The sequence below is a fragment of the Sebastes umbrosus genome, chromosome 18 (genome assembly GCF_015220745.1).
Source record: "Sebastes umbrosus isolate fSebUmb1 chromosome 18, fSebUmb1.pri, whole genome shotgun sequence".
In the NCBI taxonomy this organism is placed as follows: Eukaryota; Metazoa; Chordata; class Actinopteri; order Perciformes; family Sebastidae; genus Sebastes; species Sebastes umbrosus.
In genome coordinates, this window is record NC_051286.1 from 9,338,271 (window position 1) to 9,357,924 (window position 19,654).

General features: G+C 38.2%; 1 protein-coding gene across 11 annotated transcripts in view; it reads left to right on the plus strand.

Moving 5' to 3' along the window:
• Positions 1–19,654, plus strand: part of fam184a (family with sequence similarity 184 member A) — a 167,870-nt gene that overhangs the window by 5,697 nt on the left and 142,519 nt on the right. The window lies entirely within an intron of this gene.

Genomic DNA, 19,654 nt, shown 5'->3' on the forward strand with positions numbered 1-19,654 from the left:
TGGTCACAGTAGATGTTTCTCATTAGCTAGAAGGTGTTAGAACAGTAGTAACAGGTAATCATAGCAATTTTTAATCACACAGCTGATAATAATGATTAAAAACATCCTTCCTTTTTATTCTTCAGTAAGTGAGATACAGTCAAGAATTACCCACTTCAGTGATGTTTATTCATTCTACTTGATTGAATCCACTATAAAGCAAGGCGCATCTGTCTGTCTGTGTGTCCTTCACATATCTCGAGAACCGCCGATCCGATCTACTTCACACTCGGTAGTTGTGTTGCTCAGGACCCAAGGGATTGCAGTGTTCAAAGGTGGAGCAATTTAGCCAGATGGTGGTGCTATAACCATGAAGTGCAAACTTTGGCCTGTAACTTTTGAACCATAAGTCTCAGAATCCATTTAAGCCATGCCCATTTGCATCTAGACTGATTTTTACACCATTTTCTATTGTGTCCAAATCTGATTCTTTTGCTACTCCTCCTACACATTTTGAGCAATTGTCACCAAATTTGGTAGAGAACATCTCTGGACCGTGCCGGAAAAACGTTTACTTTTTTTTAAAAAAACTTTTTGGATTGTTGATGTTCCATTCAGTTTTGCTATAGCTGGCCCTCAAAGTTAGCTCGTATCATATTGTCATATCTCCTGAACGCTTTGTGCTATTGGGACAACATTTGGTGGACGTGTAGAAATGACGTCCAAGTGACCGTGACAAATTTGGTGCCATTTGGCCAAAAGGTGGCGCTGTAGCAGCATCATCTGACTATAAAAGACGTATTTCCTGGCTGTCTGTGTATGTACACATGACTGCCTTTTGCATATCTCGTTCGAACCATTGATCCAATCAACTTCACACTCCAGATGGGCATGCGCTCCGAACGGTCGCTGCACTAGTGCTTAACAAAAACTTCCATCCCACACTTCACTTATTTCTATTTTCTCCCTGTTCTTCCATCCTTTTTTCTTTCCCTGTCATTTCCCTCTCTTCCCTCCACTTCCTGTTTTAGCTCCTCTCTCCTTTCGTCTACCTGCAGAGCAACAGAGGACTCAGATTATACTCCGTTTAAACAAGGAGAATAGAAAGGAGCTTTAAATAGTAAACAACTTTCATTCAGCAGCAGCAGATTACAGAACAGGAGAGGACACAACCTCTGCTTCTATCTGTGTGTGTGTGTGTGTGTGTGTGTGTGTGTGTGTGTGTGTGTGTGTGTGTGTGTGTGTCTGAGTAAATCTGCTGAGCCACAATAACCCTGAAGGAGGAACTGTTTTTCTCTCTTGTGCTCATCTTTTATTGAACAACGGAGACGAGATAGACTTCAGGGTTTTTCCTCGTATTTAGGCTTGTTACTTCCTCGTTTTAATACTCTTATTGAAAAAGTTCTTAGACTTCCTTGTAAACAATTTGATGGATGTTTCAATATGCAACCTATTATTGTGCAGCATATGGACAATATGCACGCTGCCATTGTGTCTGAATTTAATCCTTTCACAGGAAACGGATGAAGTGTTGTACCATGATTGTATTCCTTGTGATATATTATCATAGAAAATGCTTCAATTGTTTCAATTTAGCTGAACCGTCCTCCCTCTGCTGAGTCCAACTCTCTGGTTTTTATCTGACATCGTCTCGTCTATTCAGCTTTCAAAGCCTCAATCACACTTAGCTGAAAGAAAAAACAAACTTCTTTTTGTTTTTGCAAACTACACATCTGTTACAATCTGTAACCACACATTTGTAGCATATTTGAGGAGAAAGAAAGAAGAACGGAAAGGGAGAAGGAATGAACTAAAATAAGAGAGAAATGAATGAGAATGAATGAAAAAAGAACAAGAGACAGACAAAGTAGAAAGAGAAAAAATATAAACACAAAGACAGAGGGAAACAAAGATGGAAAGAAAGAGACAAAGAAAGAAGGAAAGTCAAAGAAGGATAGAAATACAAAGGAAAGAAAGAACAAAAGAAAGGATAGAAAGACAGACAAAGAAGGATAGAAAGACAAAGGATAGAAAGAAAGAAGGAAAGAAAGGATAGAAAGAAAGACAAAGAAGAAAAGAGACAAAGGATAGAAAGAAAAAGAAGGAAAGACAGAGACAAAGAAAGAAGGAAAGTCAAAGAAGGATAGACATAGAAAGGATAGAAAGACAGACAATTGATAGAAAGACAAAGGATAGAAAGACAAAGTAAGAAAAAAAGAAAGGAAGAAAGGAAGAAGGACATTTTCATCCTAAAAATTTGAAGTCAAGCAAAGATCAGTGAAAGTGTTGAGACACAACACAACAACAAACTCCAGCTCCAGCCAACAGCAGATTCATTTTAGAAAGGCGGATAAACCATCCCAAAACACCAGTATGATCTCTGAATATTAAAGATGCACGAGTGCAGAAAGAAAACAGTGAAGTCATTGTTCAGTGGCCAAATACAAACATCACAGGGAGGAGTGGAAACTAATGTTTCTGTGGGATTTTACTTGACAAAACTTGGATAATTTACACCGTCTGTTTTCTTCTTCACTTCTTGGCCACAATCATGCTTTCATCAAACAGAGACATGATTATCAGCCTGACGCTGTTGCACATCACTGTACCTCCAAAGACAAACATTAAACTTAAGCTTTGAGGATTGAAAAGTACTATACATATTAAAAATCTCCATATTTGCAATTAAGTGATTTAAGATTCTGTGCATAACATGTCAGACTTTCACAGCCTTATAAAAATAATCTATAGGCGAGGGGTCCGGGCTTTTAAATCCCACATCAGTCAAACTATAGTGTGTGCAGCGTGCATGTGTTGGTGTGTATTATGTGTGATTTTTTTTCCAGATTATGATCCGTTTCAGAGCTTATTCATTACATAACTGTCATTATTGTCTCTGTACTGCGCTGTCAGAGAAACATCGAGATTATAAAGCCTGATTATATACAGTATATATGCATTAAAGTGCATCAGTAAATTAAAATGCATGTATTTTTTTATATAGCAGCTGCGTGGCTTACAGTAACATGAGCATTTAAAAAATTCAGTATTCAATATATATTAACCGTTATGAGCTGAAGAGAAGCTGCACAATCACTATTACAGTCCGTTTGTGTTCACCAATAGTAAACAGCAGGTTGAATTCTAATTATCTGAATGTAGAGATTATTTTTCACTATTCTTGTCCAATATTTCAACATAATAATACTCTAATAAACATAACTTTATAATACAGGTAAAGTTCAAAAGGACAGTGACAATCAGGGTGTATGAATTAAAAAGTGTTTTCATTCATGCATTAAACAACTAGCATAATCACTTCCTGAGTTAATAATGCCATCGCTTCAATGTGATGAATATTCAGATTGCCTTCCTTTTGATGTAATGATGTGTCTTTCTGGATTAATCTGGCACAAAGGGATTGATACACACACACACACACACACACACATACACACACACAGTGCTATTGAATGAATTAAAGAGAGAACGATACAGACAACAGTTTTTACCTTTGGACAGAGCCATGCTATTTTTCCCCCCTGTTTCCAGTCTTTATGCTAAGCTAAGCTAACCAGCTGCTGGCCTATAGCTACATATTAAGCATACAGACAGAGTGGTATCAATTAATCAAGTCAGAGTAAAAACCAAGTCCAAAGGCAGTCAAGACCAAGTCAAGACCGAGTACAGAGCAAATCAAGTCCTGTTCAAGACCATAATAGGCAATAGTGTGTTTCCAATGCTGATTCTCTGCTCTCCTGCGTTGGATAGCAGCTCATTTTGGTTAATGCAGACGAAATGCATCGTACAGTAGATAACAGACTAGTTGTAATGAAGGTACGTTTCACTGTACAAACATTGTAATTTTAAGCCCTACTATGTTGTTTTTTCCTAAACCTAACTACAGGGTTTTGTTGCCTAAACCTAAGCATTTTTGTTTAATTCACAACATTAAGCAGGTATTTGAAAAGACATTAAAACATTAAAGATTCTACAGTTAAGGAATTATTTTTCCTCGCTGCAGTTTTTCTGACAATACCTACTATACCGCAAATTCAGCATGTTTTTACTAAAAACCATCCTTCATTTTCATTCATTCAGTTCATAATTTACTCAAAAGGTTGGACCCCAACTCATTAAAGAAGAATGTTAAATTACACATCTGAAGACGTAATTGTCCTGTACTGATCCCCAACTCCGTCAACCACTTCAGTAGTTCCTCGATTCCTCTCATTTCCTACTCTAAGATCCTGTCAGCTGAATCCAAGCACTTGATGCAGGTTCCTCAATAATAGAAAGTCTGGTTGTTATCAGTCTCATCTTTATGGTCTCTTGTCCCAGTTCAGTTAAGCCATTGTCTAATTCAGAGTCTAACTGATGAGGTTCACAGAGTTTAAAGTAATTTATTCTTTATTCTCAGTGGTTTACTAGTTTCACAATCTTGGCTTAATCTAAAGCATTTCTCCTTCCAATATTTGGTAGTGTGTCATAATCTTTTATTATTTAAACTATTAACCTCTTAACACGAGTTAGAGTGAAACTACTGGCATCATATGAAACTAGAAAACCTAAAGAATCGATTGGTACAAACCAATAACGCTCCAAAGTTACGCTAAAGTTTGGCGAGGAAAAACTGGCATGACCATTTTTAAAAGGGTCAAGATGTATGAATGAAAACTCTGAGATGAAATGAGTGAAAACTGTATCTTATTAGATAAAACGGATGCTGACAAATTGCATAAATAATCGCAATAAGATCGCAATGTGACTTAAGTATTGTGATGATATCGTATTGTGGGGCTTCTGGTGATTCACACCCCTTGGCAGTATATTTTGCTTCCATTTTCTTTCCTGCTTTTTGTTTTTATCAAGCCAGCACACAAGATGACATAACAGTTATAAAAATACGTGCCATTTGGCTACAACATACAGGAGAAATAAATCTTAAATAATCTGTCCCAACCAGAAATACACAACTTTATTTTTAAATCCGATTGGTTTAGGACAATAGAAATGAAGATTTAAGTAGTAGAGTTTTGTACTGCAATGGTTGCTGCTGCTTGCTGGACAGTTTTTCTCCCTAAATTAAGACAAACTAACTGAAAGCCTTTCATTGTAAATCATGGGATGGACAATTAGTGTAAAACCACACAAATTGCAGCTAAGCACCAAGAATAATAGTTTAAAAAGCCTTTATGCTGTAGTAACATGGAACCTGCAAGTTTTCCATAAAGAATACTTTAAAGTAACATTAAGGAACTTGCCCCCGGTCTTTAGTTGCATGTTAAATCACTACAGGCGACACTTCTAAGCTGTGAATAATGGATGAACGGTACAGTCTTGTGCACTTTGCGAACAGTGAGGCTGCAGAGAAGGCGAGAGACTAGATGTGGATTTACTCTACAGTGTTTTCCATAAGCTGGCAGGGGAGCAGAGGGATGACAGCAGTGACACAGTGCCTTTGAATACATTTCCACACACATTTCCACACACACATACTAGCTGAATCCCTAAACAGGCCATACATACATATGCATGCTTGTTTTGGCATTCTGGGTTATCTAGGGAACTGTCAGTGAAGTTCCTCCTGGGACGCCACTGAAGAGAGGAAGAACAAAAGGTGAGGAGTAAAACCAAGTAGCAAACAAAGGTCCCACTTTCCTCTCTCCTGTTAGTGGAAATTAATGTTTTATTTATCAATTATTCATCCTTTTGTGACACATTATTCAGCATATTTAATTTTGACCATTAGGGATATGATTGTGCAAGTAAATGATTTAATACCAGAGGCTCTTAATATCGGTGGATTCTAGTTGAATAGAAAGCCTTTATTGTCATAGTGCAGAATACAACTAAATTCATTGAAATTCACTATTTGCATGAGCCAAGACTAAAAACGTACGATTTAATATTAATATTAAACATGTTTGATTTTAACGGAACGTCCAAGACGAGAAAAAGACTGACTTAATACAGCTCGGACTGAGTTTCATGACCACCTTACACCAAACCATGAAGATCAGCGCGCCACAGCTCTAGCAAAACTCATGATTTTATTTCCACATTGAAATTGTCGTTTGAGTCGTTTGGTGTAACGCTGGCCTTAGTATTGATTCTGTCGCCTGCTCTGTTTTAACTGCCATATACGAACTCTCCTGTCACATCAGATGCAGCCAGATGTTCCCCGTTTCCCTCATCAGTTTTCCAGTATATATACCGGCCCATTACCACTCTGTCTTGACATGATTGTCTAGTTTGCATCTATTCTAGCATTCCAGTCTTTGTTCTGCCTGCCTGAGCCTTTCTGGATAAGTTTACCTGTTCCAGGTTTTCATCTTTGCCTGCTTTTTGTTTCAAGTAAGCGTGAACTTTTATCTGAACTTGTCTGCTTGTGAGTCGTGCATTTGGCTTTGAGCTTACTGATTTTCTGAGTCAAATACAAATATCTTTTATCTATATCTCTTTTATCTACTCCCAATAGTTTACTCAATAGTGAGCAGTAAATAAAGATTTTTTACTTATTATTTTGCATTATCACTGACCGCTGTTGAGTCACACAACCGTAATTTCTGCGTGTATAAAATGTGGCGCATTGCATTGTAGAATTATTCGGAGTTGCAGAAAGTCTACTTTTTCGTTCTGTTGTGGAATTTTTGAGGGAACTATACAGTGAATTAACTTACACACTCAGAATTCAGATTAAATTGCGGATAGTAAATATAGTGCACTACATTATAAATAGGGGAGTGATTTTGGACTAATGTTGATCTTGTGCTTGTGATACTTCCTGGGACGAGGGACTTGACAGTTAGCGTTGACAACGATAGCGTTACGTTTGTGAATCTAGTTCCCTTGTTACTCATTTTTACACTACCTTTTGGGCTATCTCTTGTTTCTGATTTGTAATCACAACAATTGAAAATGTTGTGTTTTATCCAATACTGTTTTCACAACTTCTCTATTGACCCTTTGCTAAGTCCCGCCCCTCGAACACAGAGCTGGCCAATCATAGCGCTGCATCGGCCAGCTCTGACCAGGGTCCGACAACTAGCCGGCTCTTCTCCATAGACTCTCATGCAATCGTTTCAGATTCTCTTAATTTTCAGGGCTGGTTTAGTGGATTTCGAGCTAGTCCTGGTTAAACATTGAAGTGTGTTTATCTTTATATATAGCTTGTCTTTTAACTTCAGTCCATGTCCCAGATTTTGGCAGGTTTTACATACCCCAATTATCCAGCTAACTTCATGATCCTGCTCCGTGGCAGACTACAGCAGCTGTAAACATAAACCACACGGCCTCACAGGCGGCTCAACAATGTGTATTTCATCAATTTTCTGACACACATGCAATACTAAAGTACATTAGCATAATTGGATAGAAAATTGGACATTCTGACAACTCTTTTTATTATTCCTGATACTGCCTTTTGGGTATAGTAAATCTTCCTATTCCTATGCCAAAACTTTCTAAAATATTGTCTCAATAGCTATCCTGTGTGTGTATTTCCACCACAGTTATATTTGTCAGGGTGGAAAAGCCTCTTTAACTGTATTTAGACTATCACAGGACATTAAAACTCTACTGAAAGCCAAACTAATAAACTAGAGGGGCTCAGACGTGATCACACTGACCGGCCATTATCTGATTTGTTAACAATAAAGCACAATATCAGCATGTAACCTCTCTGTTTTCACACAGAGTTGATGCTAACTAACGTGTCACGTGTGTTGTTGCTGTATATGAATGAGTTTTTACTGGAGCTGCAGTTGTGATCTGCCTGATAAGCTTTGAATTGATCTAAAACCGTGTTTCCGCTGTAAAACTTGCTCTCACAATAGCCTTCTGCAGAGTCATGCAATTATGTTTCAATCTGATCGTTTGCCCTCCAGTGTTAACGCTGCACGCTGTGTACTTCGGCGAGCAAAGAGAGATTAGATTGTTGTGGTTATTATGTTGTCAACTTTATTACTTTTTGGGAGAGCCACCGGGCTCACCTAATTGGATTGTGGTAGTCTGTATTCCCTCGGCAAGAGGACGCTTAAACCTATAAAATATTCCAATTATTAAGCTTGAAGAAGTGAAGCGGAATGTGTGCCTCAATTTTATATCCGCTAAAAATAGAAACACAGATGGATGACAAGTGTGTGTAAATGTGTGTGTGTGTGTGCAGTTACCGAATCAATCCCCAGCACACAATGGAAAACAATTGAGAGCAGTCCATCATTTTGTCGCACCAGATGCAATCCATATTCCCACAGCTCACCCCATTTTCCATTTTTCTCTAAAACACCAGCACACCTCCTGTGTTTTTTTTTGGCCGCAGTCATCCTTAATATGTGTCAGAAATACAAACACAATGTTCCGAGTACGCACACATCATATATCTTCATTAGCCTCGCTTTGCTCCGTCATGTTGCGATTAAATAGCTGATCTCCAAAATTCAGTCGGCCAAAGCTGAGCCAGCACGTCCCTCTTCATTATTCATTAAGATGAGGATGTGCCCCATTTACAAATCATCACAAACAGTGATCACGCTTAACATATACGCTGGCATCACATACATATTCATAGCTGATTGACAGACAAAATATGAATCCATTAGTTTGTGCAAAGACCAAAGTAGTGATGGGCAACATGATGTATCTGCTAGTAGACATTTTTTAGGCCATTGCAGGAAAATCGGTGAGCAGAACTGCTTTATAGCAATAATTACTCTTTTGCATCAATGTGATGAAATACGTCTATTTGTCGGGTATTTAAAAACCCTGCATTTACTTTAAAAGTTTTCTGGCTGATTAAACCTCCATGTACCACTAAGTATGATAAAGGTGTAATTTATCCTGCCTAAACAAGTGCAGCCAAGTGAGTGATGGAAATCAAAATACACACCCACACAGTCCTGAGGAAAGGTCTAATCAACCAAAATACATGTGTGTATTTACCATGGGTGTACAGGATCTTTTAATTCACTAGACTAGCCAACAACACACATTCCTATCTGATTATTTTATCTAGAAATGGTTTCTAAAGTGAAACTATATCGTGATCGTGGGTGGATTATGAGACAATGGGCCCCTGGGCACAGACATCTCTCACCACCTCTCCATAGGAGCAAGACACACTGACTGTATAGTTGTTTAGCCTTTTTTTGTCATTGTTTGGTGTCTCTTTGTAGTCATTTTGTGTCTCTTTGTGGTCATTTGGCGCTTCTTTATGGTCATTTTGTGTCTCTTTGTAGTTGTTTTGTATCTATTTGTAGTCATTACACATCTCTCTGTGATTTTGTGTCTCTTTGTAGTCATTTTCTTTCTTTTTGTAGTTGATTTGTGTGTCTTTTTAGTCGATTTGTGTCTTTTTGTAGTAATTTTATGTTTCTTGGAGTGTCATTTGTAGGTGGCCAGGGGGCCCTCTGTGCCTGGTCGGCCCATTCAGTAATCCATCCATGATTGTGATATAAATTAGAATATTAAAATTCATAGACCACCCCTAATCTGAAGGGAGAGCAGTAAAACCTTTTACCCCAATTCTTGCCGGACGTTTTGGGTCATGAGATGCTTTAGCTGCTGCAATGTCTCCCTCCAACTCTCCCATAAAACCCCTAAGAAACTTCAGTCATTATCAAATCAGAAAGCCAAAATTGCTAAATTTCAAATGTCAATTTGTTTTATATTCTTGTAATTTATTGTAAAAATCTTTTTGCGAAAAGGCTACAGTTAGCTTTAGTCACTAACACTAACAGTAAAATAAAGTTAAGCTAGCAAGCTAACATGAGTTAGGTGAAAAATGTCTCCTTGAAAAGCATTTCACAGTGCTATCAGCGGGTTAGGTTGTCTTTTCCATTTCACAGTATAACTGCATCATTTTTCATAGCACAACCTGTCAACACAGAGATAACAACACATCAACATCCACCACCGTGTCAGTACTTCCAAATATAACTCTCTGCTGGGTAGAACGGAAATCAAAGTGCGTATTTTAATTCTCTCTGCTGCAACTGTACGTTTAAATTCAGCACGAGCTTCTCTGCATTTGTCACACACACACACACACACACACACACACACACAACCACACCTTAACTAATACAGCTCCAATGCAACAGAACAGAAGGACCTACCCCCTATCCTTTAACATTAAAACACTGGAGGATGTAACTAAGTACATTTACTCAAGTACAGTACTTAAATATAAGTTTGAGATACTTGTATATGAGTATTTCCATTTTATGCTACTTCTACTTTTACATTTTGGAGGCAAATATTATACAGGTTTACTCCACTACATTGATTTGTTAGCTTTCCTTACTTTGCAGATTTATATTATTATAACAAAATATAAATCAACTAATAAATTATTATGTATAGGTTAAGCCACCCAGCAGCATATAAAGTAATTCAAGTTTTCACGTTTTGTGAAACTGTGGTAACGTGAGCCGCAGAGTGTAAAACCGTGGTACCGCCAGCCGCTGACTGACTTCTGTTCCTCCTTAGGTAGTGTTATTACAGTAAGAATGGCCTCTGAGCGAGGCGAACGGCGTTGCCACGGTTTTCCACTCTGCGGCTCACGTTACCGCAGCTGGTTGCAATCTGCAACCACACCACTAGATGTCACCAAATCGAACACACTGCACCTTTAAGTAAGAGTTCGATTGCAGGACGAGTAGTATGGCTACTTTTACTTCAGTAACAGATCTGAATACTTCTTCCATCCCTGATTAAAAGTACTAATGGTGATCTGCCCACTCTTCCCCTTGAATACAACACCGCTGCTAACGTCCCCTCAAAAATCCCTCCATTTCCGTTCCATTTCCCTCCAACCAAACACTGCAGCAGCTGCAGCTCCTGATTAACACAGCTGCTGCAGGGTTCGGTTGACGACCTCTTTCATGGTACAAGACTGCAGACCTGTGGCTCAGGGGAAACACTCTCCATGTTTGTGTGTTTGTGTCTGAATTATTTCAGGTGATGAACACCAACTCAGAGAGAAAAAGGAAAACTGTGGTACTAACATCCACCTCTGCTTTGGTCCACACAGAATGGAGACCTATTAACACAAGTGTTTACACAGAATTACACAACTTCAATACTCCTGCGAGCACTTGAGTTATGTTGGCCAACAAATACATTATGTGGTATAATCATTCTGAATAAAGGATTGCTGTTTCACATCTGCTATAATTATAACACCGTGATGCTAACGGGCTGATTTCTATTTAGATTAATTTAGAGGCCAAAGTCCTGCAGCTCCTTTATTTGGCTCACACTTGTTATATAATCATTTCAAATCAGTCAAATATTTCATGTAGGTGTACAACACTCCACCACAGAGAATATCAAGTAATATATATGGACGTAAACATGCCCATTAAGAGTCAATCTCCTCTAAGACCAATCAGAGCAGTGCTCTGGGGTCTGAGAAGTGAAGCCAATAATGAAGTACATTAAACTTGCATTCTTTCTAACAGCCAGCAGGGGGCGACTCCTCTGGTTGCATAAAGAAGTTTGATTGTATAGAAGTCTATGAGAAAATGACCCTATTTCTCACTTGATTTATTACCTCAGTAAACATTGTAAACATGAGTTTATGGTCTCTAGTTTCAAGTCTTCGTCAATACAGCATGATGTTCATTTAGTAAATTATGGTCCCATTTAGAGTCAAATAGAGCATGAAGCAGGGGATGCTTTAGGACGTGGCTACCTTGTGATTGACGGGTCGCTACCACGGCGTTGTCCGGTCTGGGAGTTCTCCGTGTTTTCGTCTTACAACTTTAACCCTTTCACAGTGTGTTTTCAGTTCATGAAAGTTAATAATAACCTTGTTGGTCGCCTAAAAATGTCTTATTCAGCGTTCGGTTGTACTTAACTCCACCCTCTCATGTCACTTCTGGTTGCAAAAATAAAGATGGTGACAAAAAAAAATGCCGAACTTGATGCTTCAAAATGGCAGACCACAAACCAATGGGTGACGTCACGGTGACTACAAATATATAACAAATATATATACAAATATATATTCACTATTTTTTTTCGCAAAGATCTTTGTTACAGTACAACATGCAGATCTTTTGTTTGAATTCTGGCAATTTAAAAAGAAAGAAAAAAGTCAATATTGACTATGTTGCATTCAGTGTGACCTTTTAACCATATTCTAACAAAATTCCTCCCTGAATGAAGGACACCTTGTTTTAAAGGTCCTTGTCAAACAGCATTTGATTGGACATGTAAACAGAACATTTGAATGCTCACAAGCTACAAAAACCCAAACCATTAAAGTCACCTTGTAGTGAGATACCGTATATCCATCTTTTATGTTGACTTTCAGTAAATATACATCGTTGCAGGTGACAGTTTGTGTTATCTGTGGTAGTCCAGGACTTGATGCACATGGCCAGTTACTGTAATATGATTTTATGTCCAAAGGCAGGATTTAATAAATGAAGGGACACAGGGCTGATAGTCTGTTCCTGTCTCTGCGAGATGACTGAATTTGTTGAAAAACAGAGAAAGAGAGCCAAGGGTACTGCTCCCTCTGAGTGTATTTTAGTTTTATTGATTTACTGATATGAGGAGAGAGGAACAAACGTCCCCTGGCAGTCCACCTCAATGACATACACATGATGCCAAAGGAAAGTGGCCCTCAGAGGGACTGGGCTCACTAAATAATGGCTCTTCTCACTATAATAGCCTCAGTCTACTGACAAATAGTGATAACAACAGACATACATAGAGTTTAATAGCCCAGCCCATTAGCCAGCAGAATGAGCACTATTGGGTACAGTGTAAATGTACAGTATAAATGCCGTATTAATGACAATATGAGTATTGCACAGTTGAATTATTGTACAATTTATTATAATCTGTATTGCACATGAGAAGAATAAGAAATGATGGGGTAGCTGCTGACCTTTCAACAGGATTGCGTTGCTAGGCAACAGCTTTGGCCCATGTTTATTTCCTGTCAGCTGATGTCATTCACAAACACTGCAACTGGAAATAAACTGGGACACATTTGGAATGTTTATAAACTGGAAAATAGTTTATACCTTGGCCCCATTAGTGGCTTAAACTCAGCATCTTTCATCTTTAATGATGCACCAGATTTGGCCTAAGTACACTCGGCTGTTCCCGGAGGCTGAGACTGGCCAAAGGCTGGCACAAGTGCAGCTAACTGGAACTGAGTTTCCCAAAGTCTGTCCTCCAAAATTAAAATCTGGCTGCCAGACCAGAGTCACATTTGGTCGCTTGGTGCCAGAACAAAGCCAAGTATTCTGTGTCTGAAGAACCAGACTCTGCTGGCTAACATAATATGGAAGACAAAGATTAAGATCAAGATTAAAATCACTATTCGTCTATTCCTCTATCTTTGTGACATTTTAGGTATTATGTTTATTTTCTTTCTTGCCAAAAGTTGGACAAGGGAAAAAAAAAGGAAAATTAAATGATAACATTCTCACTCACTTGTTAACAAGAAATAGTTATGGCACGTAGCTCCTTGTAAATCCACAAGTTGTTTTTTACATTTTTACACTTTAAGATGCTAACTGTTATCATGTTAACGGTTGTGCAAAATAGAGTTCATAAAGTTTGTAATTTTGGGGAAACACTGTGTGAGCTTCAAAGGTATTTTTCTTTAACTTTGGACAGATCCGGTCTTTATGCTAAGCTAGGTTGACCATAATTTCAAACCCCCAAATCAGGACCCTTAACACATTCACATGTATGCGCTTATGCACACACCATAGGCATATTCATCAGTGCTTAGCTACAGTGCACACCTTTCAACACTGTGGACAGCACCTGAGCAGTGGTATCTTCCACTCGGCAAGGAAGTGAATGAGTGTGATTCTAAAAATGTGAAAACTGCTGTCCCACGAGGCAGTAATGCTCTTTAAATGTTAGCACATTAGCGTGCTCATAAGAGACCTGTTAGTGTCAGATGATCAACAAAATGATTTTAATTCTTCCATTGGGGACCATAAATGTCTGTTTCATTGCAATCCATACAACTGCAGTCAGGATTCAGTCTGGACTAACTGACACTGCCTTCCCTAGAGCCATGTTGCTATAGCATGGTTATAAAAAAAGAGACATCAGGGAACAGAACGAGTCTTCAATCTAAGATAATTCACAGCAATATATCAAGCTGACCAGATAACGTCCTGTCAGTCATGATATGTCTTCACTTTGTCCCTGAATGTTTTATTATATTTATAAACTGAAGCTTTGTAGGTTTTGGTGGTAAATGATTGTAGATGCGAGGGATTTGTCAGAGCTTATTGATGCCCCTTGCCCCTGCTGCAGGTATCTGCACATAAACCAACAACTGAGCCTGCGTGATAACCTTGTATGCTGTAATGAATAATTTTAGCACCTGGGAGCTTAATCCCTTTATTGATGGACCTTGAGGCGTTTTCTTGTTTAACCTCATATTAAATGCACTCTATGAATACTTACCAATGCCTTCTCCAATAACTAGACGCATCAAACTTGTGTATCCGTTTGTGTTTATGACAGTGTGTAGCACCGCTAATAAGTTTTCATTGTCCTCGACTGTTTAAAGAGTTATTGACCCACAACAAGACAAAGACAAAAATTAATTCACAAATATTGGCTTCAAGCTTCAGTGAACAAGAGTCTTATGAAGTGTGTGTGTGCGTATACAGCATGTGTGTGTGTTTGCACTTGTGCTTCTCACATCGTGGATCTATAAACTGACCTTTCGCTTAACCCTTCGCTACTGTTGCTATGTACTTCTGTCAAGCTTTCTGCACATACAGTTTGTAATTATAACCGGGGTAGATTTAACACTCAAAATCTTTAGTAAATTTGGAAACAGTGAGCTGAAATTACATCTGTTGCTAGCAGATTGTATTAGCTGTAGCTAGCTAGCTAATTTAGTCAACTTTAGCTCCAAGAGTTGGTTGAAAACGCTGTGTCCGTGTCTCTTGTTTTAAAATGGAAAAATAACATATAGCTCTTGATAGCTGCATACATGATATCATTCTTAAAGACTAAACCTGTTAAACGCTGGGTACTGTAGTTGGTTATCCGGAAATGCTAACAATTGCAGCTTGCGTTAGAGCAACACACTCTTTAAACAGTATATAGGATTTAGCGACATCTAGTGGTGTGGTTGCAGATTGCAACCAACTGAGTATCCCTCCGCTCACTCCCTTTCTATGACTGCAGTAACGTGAACCGTCATCTCATCAAATACCGCCATTTGGTAGGTGCCCCTCTGGAAACCGACGCACGGAGGCACCCTTTAACAACAGTATGTGATGAACCGGGCTTTCAACTAACTCCAATATAAACCCACTCGAGGTGTTATTCGACGATCGGAGCAAGTGACGTAGTATTAATAGCGGGAGAGTCCAAGAGGTCAGGCAGGAGGGGTGGTGGATGTATCAAACAAATACAAGACTTTCAACCAGGAGGCCGGTGTTTGTGTCCCGTGTGAAACTAAAATTATCGTTGACTTATTTTGTCATGTCAGTCTTTAGTCCCGTGAGTCCCGTGAGTTGCTAGTCCCGTGAGTCACCAGTCAGTGAAGTCAACGTCAACCACGATCATTTCCTAACCCTAACTAAGAGGTTGTGTTGCCTAAACCTAACTTTCATTGAAAACAGAAGTTTATTTTGAAAGGACACTATGCATGTAATGAGCGTATATTGACACGCAGTCCCTGGTCTGTCCAACAGTAACACAAAATGGGTACCATGTGCGTCAGTCTTCAAGCGGCACTGTCCAAGAGGCAGTATTTGAAGAGTTGGGAGTGAAAATGTGTTGGGTAATGCCGTTTGCCTCGCTCAGAGGCCACCTATACCATCGTAACACTAATTTAGGAGTAACGGAAGTCAGGCGGTACCACAGTTTTGAACTCTGCAGCTCACGTTATCGCAGTTTCACAAGCGTGTATGAGAACTACGGTGGCCTTCAGGTAACGTAAAAACGCGAAAGGCTCTTGCTAGAACCGTTCTGGGCTAATGTAGAACCGTGGCGGAGCAACATGACAGACTCCATAAAGAGGACCCTCTCCCTATGTAGATATGAAGGGCTTATTCTAAGCTAACGAAAACACAATGATTCTTATATTCAGGTGATTATACACTAATGAAAACATAGTTATGAATATTATATTCCATTTCTGCTAATAGATCCCCCAAACACTGTTCTTTTAAATCATTTTTTTAATTTTTATCCTGTGTTTTTGGCTTTGGAAAGGCAAAAAAAAAAAGAAAAAAATACACCCCGCAGTGCCCAATTACTTTTACTAATAATTAGAATATCACAATTTGGGAGGAGTTTAACAAATGTCTGAGGCTGTGCAAGTATTTAGGCTCTTGTCAAGTAAATTCTACACTATAATAGTACATTTGGATCTCGTTAAAAATCGACTATAATAATCGTAAAACTTAATAGATATAATACTGTGCATGGTGTTATTTTAATGAGAGGCAATTAAATTAGATAGCCTATAGTCAAACTCTAATGTTACTGGATAGAAGGATAATAGTGTCCATTTTATCACAAATCTTAAATCACCCAAATATTGTAATACACTTTTAATCTGATGATAATGATGACACAGTTATACAATTAACACATAGTTATGCTGCACTAGTTGTCTGTTTATGAACTGTTTCTACATTATGGTTGAATTCCAACATAGCAACACACACATTCATCAACATTCAATCTTCAATGGTTACACATTTCTGTATACAAATACAGACACGCATGCAGTGAACTCCCACAGTGTTACATAAATCATGTGGAAGCATAAATAGAAACCGTATAAAACAAACTGTTTGCGTCATACTTGTGATTATGACTATGTGAGGTTCTGCCTGCAGCTGCCTTTCCAGTCAGTTTAAATTTTTTATTTCACTTCAGTTAAGCTTTGATAGATGAAATGACGTCACTAAAATTCAACTTGGTGCATTCATGTTCCACGGAAGAACCGTGTACTTCACATGATCTCCTTACTGGGACTTACTGTTCACATCCGCTGGTAAAAATCTATGAGAAAATAGGAAATCTGCTACAAATTTCTTTTATTTTGAAGGTTTATTTTTTTACAAAGTCACTTTCATGTTAAAAACACTGCTGAATGCCACTTCTATTTCTTTTTAGAAGAATCACTTAAGGTTTTGAGGAAGACCAGCTTTGTTTTAGGTGTATAACATTTGCTTGTCATGTTTTATAATCTCTGTGGGGGTAAACAGGAAGTGGCACGGTGAGAGTTTACATTCATTTACACACCAGATGGTGAGCAAGGTTTTAATCTTTATGAAAACATGCCATGCCGTGCAAGCTATGGAGAACTGCATCAGATTGGACACTTATATATATATCATCTTTCCTATATAACATGAAAGGACCCTGACTGACCATTACAGAATAGTAGATATTTACCAAAAACTTATATTCAAATTTATCCCATAAACTGTCTAATATAAAAAGTACCATGGTGTTGGATTGTAATGGATTGTTCAGGTCAACCAGGATACTTCTAGCCAAGGCACAAACAGAAAATGTACCATGGTACAGCACTTTAATAGTAATTACGTGTCCATTATGTGCTATTTGTTGTTGTATAAAAAGTACATGATGCATTGTACCTAATTAATATGGCACAAATATGTTATGTCACATGCATGCTTGCACGCAAAACACTTACCATATTTACACGTCTCCCACCGACAAAGAGGCTCTAAGGGAGGGACGACGTAAATTACTGCTCAGTGCATCCGAAAAGATACATACTACTGTTTATTCACACAAAAATATGTTAAACGATACTACACATAATTGGGTATATATAGTGCATAGTATGGGATTTTGGATGAAGCCTGTGTGAATGATATCAGCTAACAGGAAGTAAACATGGACCCAAGCCGTTGCCTAGCAATGCAATTCTGTTGAAATGGTCTATAGATACATTAGATACAGTATATTTATTCATAGCCTACTTAATGTGAAGCTAAAGTTACCCAACTGTGAATATTGGGTCATTACAGATGAAGACATCTTACAGTATATATCCATATTATAATAAATCCATAGACAAAATACAATTGTCAAGGCGATAAGCAGTATTGATTTTTATAATCATGATATATGGGAATACATATGCACCTGAAAGCCAGCCTACTGAGCATGAAAAACGGCGTAAATTTCCAATATTTTACTTTTGATACTGGAAAAAACATCTTATCTACTCAGGGTTAGAATAAACGAACATCACACCACTATTAGGTGTAAAATATGTCTTCCCCTGTTTAATTTTTTTTAATACTTATCACCCAGTCTTTTCACTACAGTATGACAGCTGTGACAACCGTGACATCCCTAGAAAGGAAGGATAATAGAAAATGTATCTCTGAGAAGTGAGCCCCTGTGGCTAAGTCATTTAAATGCTCTTCTTGATTTTAAAATGTAATTTGAGACCATAACTTTTCCCTGATAGGTTAGTATTTGTATTGGATTATTGTTTTATTAATATTATTATTATTACCATTATTATTATTATTATTATTATTATTATTATTATTATTATTATTATTATCATTATTATAATTTTTTTTATATATATATATATATATATATATATATTTGTTTTTTATCTTGTTTTTGGGGGATTTCCAACAGACAATTATTTTGTGACAAAGGAGCATACGTATACATAAAATTAAAATAGTCTTCCACAGTTAAAGTCATTGTAGAGTGACATTTTATAACAATACAGACAAAAACAGGAAATGTAAAAAATGTAACCAGAAACAATAGACTACACTAACAAAAAACGTAACGATAAAACACATATTATAGAAATATTAAGAACTGCAGTACTACAATTGTTGTTTTTATTGTATGTATTTCTATTAATTTTCTTAATATATTTTATTTCACCTTTTTACTTTTTTGAATAGTTGCCACAGCACATGATGGATAGTCAATGTGATGAGACTACAGCTGATTGAGATCTGACTAATTAATGCCAATTAGTGGGTGAAAGTCCATCTAATTAAGCTAATTGAGTTCAGCTGATTGACTCAAACCTATACTGTACATTAGTGATGTGTCGGTTGAGAACGAGCCGGCTCAAAGAGCTGGCTCTTTTAAGTGAACGATGGGAGCCGGCTCCAATCTGAGAGCAATTTTTTTTTAATTATTATTAATTCAAGGCAGAATGATAGGATCTTCTCCGCGCCACGGACACTCCATGTAACTGACTGTGACTGAATGTTGTGTTAATGACGTCCGTGCGAGGTGATGACAAACAAGGATCATACCATCAAGCAGGGAATAGTGGCGGTGCGTGGCGCGCTGATGGTCTACAGGTACAGAGCAGGACGGAGAGGAGGAGAGAAATAGAGAGGAGTGCGGTGCGGTGCGCTGCGGTGCGCTGCGGTGTGTTGCGGTGCGGTGCGCTGCGGTGCGTTGCGGTGCTTTGCGATGCGTTGCGATGCGTTGCGCTGCGTTGCGCTGCGTTGCGGTGCGTTGCGCTGCGTTGCGGTGCGGTGTGCTGCGGTGCGTTACGGTGCGGTGCACGAATAGCAGACAAGATGTGTAATTATTTTTAATAATTTAAGTGATATATGTGCACAATTACTAATTATAGGTCAAAACAGCGCTAAAATTGGTTGAATTATAAAAGGTAGACGTGGTG